The sequence below is a fragment of the Protopterus annectens genome, chromosome 2.part1 (assembly GCF_019279795.1).
Source record: "Protopterus annectens isolate FY-2018-M chromosome 2.part1, PAN1.0, whole genome shotgun sequence".
Classification (NCBI taxonomy): Eukaryota; Metazoa; Chordata; order Ceratodontiformes; family Protopteridae; genus Protopterus; species Protopterus annectens.
The window spans coordinates 852,953,996-852,964,357 of record NC_056729.1 but is presented as its reverse complement, the minus strand read 5'-3'; the positions used below and the strand labels follow the sequence as shown (position 1 = coordinate 852,964,357).

Below are 10,362 nucleotides of genomic sequence, written 5' to 3'. Positions count from 1 at the left end.
TCGATATGGACACATATCTCACACGATGGATTGATACCTGGATCAGGGATAGCACCCACATGGTCAGAATTGCAGGGGCTATGTCTGACTATTCACCAGTTACACGTGGCATCCCACACGGCTCGATCCTGGGACCTCTCTTGTTCAGTATATATGTGTCTGACGTACAGGCCAAAACAGGGAGAATATGGCTGAACATGTTTGCACTTGACTGCAAACTGGGTGCCATGATCAACTCTCCAGCTGCCACATGCATACTCAAACAGGGTCTCACAGAGATGGATGACTGGTGCCTAAGCCATGGCCTACAGCTAAATGCCATTAGTTGCATAGTTATCCCCTTTGGGAATAACAACATGCCCACACATTACCACGTAGGTAGTACTCCATTACATACGGTAGGAGTTGTTAGGGGTTTGGGGACATGACTTGTTTGTACTGTCGCCTTTGACATTCATGTTGCCAAAGTGGTTGGACACACCTTCTATATGGGCCACCTTATCCCATATGGTTTCACAAGTAGATTGAGTGAGATCATTGTGCCCCTATACTCATCACATCCATGCTTGGTTACAATGCCATATTTGGGGTGTACCTTACCCGACACCTGCAGCAACTGTACTGGCCACAGAAGTTCCTCACCAAGCAGATCTAGGGACTCACACAGATGCCCTGCACAGTTCGGATGCAGTAACTCCAGCTCTACTCAGTCGCTTACCACCTACTCAGATATGATGTGTGCCTGTTGTTTACAGATATACCCAACCCAGAATTACTGGACATGCTCCACCTCAGGATATCCAACTCCCTTGGAGCTACACACTCCAGGGACATATACCTCAGCACAGATGTTAATAGGACATGGTGGAGGGACAGATTCTTATCCCAGAGGCCCCAATCACTCCAGAATGTAATCCCAGTTTCACATAGGCAGAGCCACCCACTGACCACCTACAGGAGACATCTTGATGACTGTATGGGTGATCGTATGTTTGCCCCTGGGATATCTTCTGTGTCCCTTCTAGACAGAGGCACACTAGACTAAATGTACATGGGCTATCTTGTGTGACCTACTATTCACACACACAGTGTAGTAATCTGACAGGGTTGCGAATGCCAAACACACTCTGGCTAGGCTTGTACATGCCCTAGGGCAGATAGCCTAGTATCGACCTCTGAACCTATGCTAATGTTCAAGATGCACAATGTTTATTGCTGATACTGTTTGCAGGTCTTTATCGTCTTTGCTTTATCAGTTTCTATGAACAACTTCGGTATCTGCAGAACATATTTGATTATGACAGGGTTCCACTATATTATAGATGTGTCTGTTGTCATATAACTGTGTGCACAGGGCGGATTGGTGTATAGTGACAGGTTCCTGGACTAACACATGCAACTGCCAGATATGCGTGGCCCACTGCTGTACTCAGACATGGCCTAAGTGTGTGAGCATGCCCAGTTCAGCCATTCCGTGTTTTGTTGCCTGACATTTGTCTCATTTATTCAAGTGTGTGAGCATGCCCAGTGTGACCTTTCAGTATGTTGCTATCTGAGGTCCACTACATTTGTTGATGTGTGCGAACATGACCGATATTAACATTTATACTGTGTGTGTTGGAAGTCAGGTTCTGTTCTCACTGCAGGACTCACCTTTGTGTCATAACTTGACAAGGATTATGCTGTGCCTGCAGGGTTTCCATGAAATACTTTGCATAGACTTATCAACATTCCTTCATACAGGCTGACCACTGCAATCCTGTCATGTTTTAGTGGTTCAGTACTTTGGCTATAGTGCACAGTATCCTGGGTTTGAGGCCCATCACTGCTTTATATTTTCATACTGAGCAGACCAGACTGCTTAAGGGCCAGTTAAGCAAATATGAGCATGTTGGCTTTTGTTCAGCTATGCCCTACTTAGACCAGGCTTGTCCGACATTGCTCAATATTCACCAACATTGCTGGACATTGCCCAATATTACTGAATATTGACCACAGTTGTGCTAATTGGTGTGTGCGATTTTGTTTGCATATACTACATGGTGGTAAATGCTGTTTAGCACTGCTTTATATTGCTTAACACATGGCAATCATGCCTTAGGTGGTGCTGCAGGGCTGCCTATGTCAGATGCACATACTACACTCCCTGTACATGTTTGAAAGCAGGTAGTGTCAACTTAGGCATCCCTTTTATTATATGTGCGAGTCGGAGAGAGGTATAATTTCCAGAGTTCCTACTGAGCCAGTGTATGTGCTATGCATTGCCTCTTTGCCAAGGCCAAATCATACTGGGCACGCCTCCTTCTGCCTACTGGGGCAGGCTCATGTTGTTCCTCCTCCGAGTCACACTCTGCCTGTGATGGCCTTGGCAATGGTGGGGGGCTGTTTGGCCCAGGCCTATGCTGGTCCTGCTGCAGCTGTTTTCGCAGGATCATATTATGTAGCATAGCACATACCATGACAATTTGGGTACATGTAGTAACCGTGACTTGAGCAGCCCAAACACACGCTCTATTACATTACGTGTTTGTCCGTGTGCCTCATTATGGTGTTCCTGTTCAGGTGTGTGTGCATTTCTGATGGGTGTCATCAGCCACGGCTCCAGTGCATAGCCAGCATCCCCCACTAGGTGACCATGTGGGATGTCCCCATTGGCAAATGTCTGGTACAGCTGCGTCAGATGCCAGATATGGGAATCATGGCAGCTTCCAGAGCAGCCTGCACACACATTCAGTATTATGCCCTGGGCATCACACACAACCTGGCAGTTGATGGAGGGGAAGCCCTTGTGGTTGAAGTAGACCCTACCCTGCTTGCTGGCTGGTGCTTTGATGCATATGTGCGTGCAGTCTATTGCACCCACTACCTCAGGGTATTCCGCTATTTGCTGGAAGAGACGCATATTGCTGGCCAATACCTCACAGGAATTGGGGAAATATACATGATCACCGACATGCGCTGACATGGCATCCAGGAACTGGTGTAGTACCCTGGATGCTGATGCCTGTGATATCCCCATCATATCACCAGTTGGTCTCTGGAAGGTACCTGTTGCTAACATTCTTAGGCCAACACATACCTTGGTTTCCACTGGGATGAGTTCCCCTCTGTTGGTTCTGTGTGTGAGGCGTGGCTTGCACAGCACAACAATTTGCTGCAGGAGGTCTCTGTCCACTCTATAGTGCTCCACTATCTCCAGCTCATGTAGCCCCTGGTAGGTTACCTTGGGCCTGTATACTCTTCTCCGTCTCCTCACTGTGGATTGTCCAGCAGCATTTCCATTGTCACCACCCTCAGCATGTTGCATATGTCTCCTTATAACAGCAATGGCAGCCCCTAACATTTCTTTGTCTCAGTAAAGCTTTTTCAGTTTTCACTTCTATTAGCTTACTGCAGTGTCTGTTGTGAGAAACATAATGGACTGTTGTTTGCAGAGTTTTAAGTGCTAGGCTGGGCTGGGCTAGTGTACTGCCTGTGTAAATGCCTGATTCTGATTGTTTTCACCTGCTAGCTCTGCTAGTACTACCTGGTGGCTTCCTACTATTTGTTGTGCTTCCTTTTTCCTTTCTGTTTCCTCAGGGCAGGAGCGCCGCGCACACAAGTGCAAACACGCGCACAGCAGCTAACACGCACGTACACATGCTTACATGGACTAAAACTTGCTTATTCAGGTTAAAACACGCGCACACCAGTGCAAATGCACTTACAACTCTTTAAACAGCCTTATACATGCTTACTCTGGCTTAAATGCACGCATTCACGCTTACACGCGCGCACTCTGTCTTACTCGGGTTTACACGCGCGCACACGCATGCATACCTGCTCAGCAAGAAACTTTGGTGTTATCCACAGCATACACCTTCCATTTCTTGCCTTTCCCTAGCCTACCTGTTGACACACCTCTTTCCATGATGTGTAAATGACAGCTGACACATGCCACTCTGCTCCAATGAGCTTCACTTCTTTCATACATACTCCCCTCATGATGTCACCTATCTTCTACTCTGTTACTCCCCTTATCCTACTCCTACACTCCACTGACTGTGCTCATTTGTTATGTAAACTTGCGATTCACTATCCTAACCCTCATTTACATAGGATTGCCTACTAATGCTTGGTTACATGTCTTAGACTGAGCTTCCCCCCTTAGCAACCTCTACTCAGTGACCATGTTGTCTTCAGCCTGCCATTCCCTTGCATTGTACATTAACAATTTCAATAAAATCCACATTTGTGGGTTTTAATTTTTAGTATTCTGGGTTTTAGAGTGCAGCCCATTTGCGCAGCGCTGCGCTACGCTAAAACATCGGAAATCGGAGAAAAAAATGAAATATTTTTATTTTCATATTGCATCAGGAAATATTTCCCATGGCCGTATATTTGGCCATTGGCATGCTTCCTGCACTGGATGCAACCTTTATTTGGAGCTGTCATGGCTCCATTTTGCTATTTGCAGGACGGTACTCAGTTGTCATCTGAGTACATTTCTGCAAATAACACTGCTCTTACTTGGACAGGTTCGGGTTTCCTGAATTACAAATCTACCTCATTTGCATGCCTTTCGCCTGCAATTGAGGTAATTTGCATATCCCAGCCCTGTCCGTGTAAGAGCCATTTTAGGAGCTCTCTTACACGCCCCTGGATCGCTCGTCGGACATGATGGCTGCATGGAGTCTTACTCTACTCTAAGACTCCGTGCAAGCCATTGTGAATCCGGCCCCCTATATATGTAATATGTTATAAAGCTTTGTAATGTACCAATTTATATTGTAACTATCATTGTCTTGTTTTGTTGTTGTTTGTGGAGCTTTTCTCCCCAGGCATCAACTGAAAATGGACATACATCCAGCTAGACTAGTCCGGTCAACAAATGCAAAATAAAAATAAAATAAAAAAATCTTTTTAGGGTGGAGAATGTGATTAATGTGAATGGAAAAAGGAACACCTTAAAATGTCTGTTAACTAATGCACATAGTCTTAACAACAAATTAGCAGACTTGGAGGCTTATTTAGCAAATAATTATTTTGATATTCTATTTATAACTGAAGAAATTATGCAGTTGAATTTCCCACATTTGGGGAAATCACAGGGGTCAACCCAACTGAAATGTGTAATAGAAGAGCCTCACGCTGGAGAAACCACTTCCTTGATCGTGGTATTCCCCCTGCCAGGTAAGTATGGCTTAGTAATATTCTGAATATCTAATGTTTTGGTGGGCATCATACTTATAGGTTTAACTAAAGGGGGCGGAGTACCCATTTACACTTCTACAAAGTTTTCTCTTGTACTAGTTTCAAGTGATGAGAAGTTGGAGTTTATGACTGCAAAATTAACAAATGAGGGTGGAAGAAAGAATGTAGCCCTTTTTTATCATTCACCAAATTTACCTTAAAAATTTGACATTCTGCTGAGTCAACAAATAATTACTTGTTTTGAGAAGAACTTTGTTATAATTGCTGGTGACTTAAATGCTCTTAGCATTGACTGGTCAATAACCCTATCATCCAGTAAAATGGATAGGTTGAGAGTATGGCTTGGGGATGCTCACAGACTGTAATTGAGAATAGTAAGAGGGAGTAAGGCATTGGATGTAGTCTGACTCCCTAACAAATTAAAGATTAAATATTGTAGAACGTCTTCAGAGTTAGGGTACTTAGACCATTTCTGAGTTATTTTCGAATTATGGATTTTAATTTACCAAAAGTTAATGAAAGTGTGCAAATTAAAAAATATATATGGATCAGATTTTGCAGCTATTACAACTGAATTTCTAGAATGGAACTCTGAGATGAAAGGTAAAACTATTTGTGAAAACTGGGATATCTTTTATAGTCAAAAGGATAATCTTATTGATTGCTTTATTCCAACATGTATTTCTACAGGAAGGAAGTATTTCAGATCAACCCATTGGAGTAGAAAACATGTATCAGACAGAAGAAAAAAGAGGAAATTGTTTAGGTTCTTTAGGGCTCATCCAACAATGATAAATAAGTCTGTTTGTAACAACTATAAGGATTATTTTATGAGACTAGTAAATGAGGCCCTCTCTTGTAGCTACTGTATTGATTTTATCCAGCCCTACTCACACCTATAGGTACTCTCCTCAGATAGTACCCACTCTACTATCCCTGACCTACAGATTTTGACAACAATGGATGGACAATTTCCTATGATTTTTCCTGCTCTTCTGGTTGATATGGGCATCCTGAGATAGTGCAGCAACTGCTTCATGTATGCAGACAACCCTCTACTACTACCACCTAAGAACACAATACCTTAAGAACCTAGAATCCTTGCTGTTTCAATCACAAGCCATCACATCTGGCACTGAGAAGGTTGTCTGCTCAAACACCACAAATACAACACCTCTAACACCACCCACACCTGTACAATACACTCCCACATATATGGAGGCACTCAACAAAAACATACTTAAACAAGAGACCTCCGCTTCAAAAACACACATGCACATCTCAACCCACAGCACCAAGCACCACATACAATACACCCGTGGGTGTCTCACAGCCACAAACCCAACATACTAGTCACAGGAGACTCTATTGTGAGATACACAGATGTGCATCTCACCAGACTAGACAAGGAAAAAGTCATGTTAAGTTGCTTGGCAGGTGGTAGAATCCACCATATCATGCACACACTCAAGTCTCTCAACAACAAGTACTATTATGACTGTCATAGTCCATGTTAGTGAAAATGACTTGAGACATACCTCTCTAGACTTTATGAAGAGAGACATGATTGACCTCACTGAATATGTGCCCCAGGGAATTATGTCCCTAGTCTTAAGCAGCATCTTACCATCACCCAGAATGATGCCTCAATACAAACAGAAAATGATTGACTAACAATTGGCTTAGTTTCTGGTGTCATTCCAAGGCGATCCGGTACCTGGCCGCCTGGGAGGACATGACTGACAGACCACAATGCTTTGCCAGAGATGGCCTTCTTCTGTCTCTGCAGGGATTCAGGCTTCTGGAAAAAGATCTTGCCTCCCCCATAGTTCCCTTTCTAGGCAAAGTCATGAGGACAAAATTACCAACATGAAATAATCCTCTAAACAAAATTTGAAGATCATGCTTCTAAACGTTAGGAGTCTTAACATGAAACTGCACTCGTTGCAAGCATTCCTTGCCCTGGAAGATGCTGACATTTGTGCAGTCAGTGAAACCTGGTTCAAAGCTGCGGAGCGCACCTCAGCCTTACCAGGTTACTCGTCCTACCATACTTTTAGACCCCATGAAGCCAAAGTAGGTGGAGTTTCAATATTTGTCAAAGACATACACACCTCCAGGCTGGTCAAACAGTATGACATACAGGAGACACTCCAGGTGCAGTTAACTGTTGACAAAACACCTATTCAAATCATAGCTAGTTACAGACCCCCAACCAAGACTGAGGATGCCAACTCCACCTATCTGGACTTACTTGAATCCCAAAAAATGTAGTCCTCTAGCTTGATCCCGGCTGACTTTAAGTACCCAACTATAGAGTGAAATACCTATTCTAGCCCAAAGATAAATGCCTAGAGATTTCTTGACTTCATCAATGCCAATGCATTGGATTAGCTGGTCAACAACCCCATGAAAGTTGAGAATTTAAAATATCCTGGACTTGGTACTAACCAACATGAGTAGCCACTGTAGCACCACCCCTACAATGTCATCCTCTTTGGTAAGATCCAATCATAAAGCTATCACTTTTGAAGTCACCATCTCTCCTGACCCCCCCCCCCCGCCCTTGCCAGGGTCAAACAACAAAACTTTTTCAAAGCTGACTACAACTTCCTGAGAGCAGGTATAAGCAGCTTCACAGCCACTGTCTTTTCAGTTGGAACTAGCACTAATGTCCAAGCCTACACCAAAAAACTATATGAGCACCTACATAGTTGCATGGACTCAGCAATACCTGACAGAACCAAATCATCTTCTCAAGGAAGAGTAAACCTGTCTGGTGGACAGCAGCAATAAACAAATTCTATATTAAAAGGAAAAAAAATGTTGTTCAAGACCAAGAAGGAGCAGGTGCCAAGTTGGAAGCAATTTCTCCTTTGTCTTAATAAGCAAATAAGGTCACTGGTAAAATCCTGTAAGGCTAACTTTGAGTCTAAATTGGCCACATCCACTAAGGACAATCACAAGGCCTTCTTCCCATATGTCCACAATCTCAAAGGGAACACCCAAATCTGCTTTGAAGTGGTGGTCAAGAACACCACATACACAGACGCCATAATTATAACCAACCTGCTGGCAGATAGTTTCAGTGAAAACTTCACACGCAGTCCTCCACATCTGTAAACCAGGACATCCCCAGCACCTGCCCCCCCCCCTCATCACCAGGGAGCAGTTCTTTAATGGCCTCTCAAAGACAAAAAAATACAGCCTCCATGGGATGCAACAACATCCCTGGCCATGTCCTACATGAACCCAGGCAACAACTCTCACCATCGTTAGGCAGCCTATTCAACCAAACCCTCAGCACCAGCTTCATCCCAGCCAAATAAAGGATAGCCACTGTCAACCCTCTACACAAAGGTGGAACGTCCACCAACCCAGGCAATTATAAGCCCATCAGCCTAACTAGCCTGATATGCAAGGCCATGGAATGCATTATCATGGACATTATAAACAAGGACATTAGCAACCTCCAAACAATTGACCCAACACAGTTTGGTTTTGTCAGAGGGAGATCATGCCTGTTAAACATGCTCAATTTATTTGAAACAGTCGCCAAAGCCATGGATGAGAGGACGATGGTGCACACTGCCTATCTTGACCTAGCCAAAGCCTTTGACACTATTCCCCACTCAGGCATAATAGATAAACTTTCCCAGCTAGGCGTCAACCTGTATGTTACCAGATGGGTAGCTAATAGACTCACTGATAGAACCCACTCAGTCAAAACAGGGGAAGACCCCTCTAATAGTAGACCCATAAAGAGCAGCATACCTCAAGGATTGGTCTTGGGGCCTCTACTGTTTGGGGTATGCTTTTCTGAGGTGCAAGACAAAACCAGTGGTCTGTAGCTAACAAAATTTGCAGATGACTGCAAGCTGGGTGCTGTCTTAAATTCACATAGTGATGTGGACATCCTCTATGAGGGCCTTACCCAAACTAATGACTGGTGCCAGAAGCATGACCTCAAACTGAATGCCAAGAAATGCATCATTATCCCCCCCTGGGGAAAATGGTATCCCCACTAATTATCACATTAATAACAATGTACTAAGCACAAAATCAATCATGAGGGACTTGGGCACCCAGATTGATAGCAACCTGACTTTTGAGCACCACATTGCCTCCATTGTATGGAAGGCTTTCTACATGGCCCACCTCATAAGCAAGGGTATTTCATCCAGGAACAAGGAGGTCATAACATCCCTGTACTCCTTCATTATCAGACCCATTATTGGGTACAATTCCCCTTCTGCATGTACCTTGCCAAGCACATGCAGCAGCCGAAGAGACCACAGAGGTTCCTGACCAGGAATATCCAGGGTCTGAAACACCTAGTATATAGAAATAAGCTAAAAGCCCTGCCCTTCTACTCAGTCTCATACAGACTGCTCTGAGGCGACCTGTGTCTGGCATACAAGGCTGTCTCAGACCCAGCCTTGATGGAGTTGCTGCATATCCATAAGTCAAACTCCACTCACACAACCTGCACTCAAGGCCTCAACCTGGTCTGTGACATTAATAGAACTTGTTGGTGGGATAGATTTATGTCCCAAAGACTCCCCCATCTGTGGAATAGACTCCCTCTCTATGTCAAGCAAAGTACCTCACTGGCCCTCTGTAAGAGGAACCTGGATGACTGGATGGGAAACAGAAAATACACCCCTGGGATCCCACCTGTGTCCCTGCTGGACAGGGGAAACAGGTGCTGACTTTGTGGGAACATGCATGAAATTCTTGGCTAGGTTTATAAGGGCCTCTGGGCCAATAGCCTAATATTGTCCTATAAACCTATGAATATTGGACTGCCAATGAAACAAAGTTGGCCACTAATGTACTGGATAATAAAAGGGTTGTTTAAGCATCTACAAGGCTATGGTTTGGATGATGCCTCAAGTTTGGTACTAAGAGAAGGCTCTGGGTATTTACCTGACCCTGAAATTTTGGCTGATTTATTTGTTGATGTGTTTTTGGTAGATCTTCTATAAATGGTATAGACTTTTATTTTTCACCAAATTTAGTAAGTAGCTGTCCCCACTAATAGCAGAACATACAAAACTATCATTAAATTGCATTAAAAAAACTCAGCAGCTGGGCCAGATGGACTGAATTACAATTTATGAGAGGTGTAAGTGACTGCTTATACTCTTGTTTGGTTTATTTGTTTCA

At 43.9% G+C, this 10,362-nt stretch overlaps 1 pseudogene; it reads right to left on the bottom strand.

Annotated features, from left to right (window-relative positions):
• Positions 1-5,042: 5,042 nt before the first annotated feature.
• On the bottom strand, positions 5,043-5,180 carry LOC122795103 (annotated as a pseudogene).
• Positions 5,181-10,362: the final 5,182 nt, after the last annotated feature.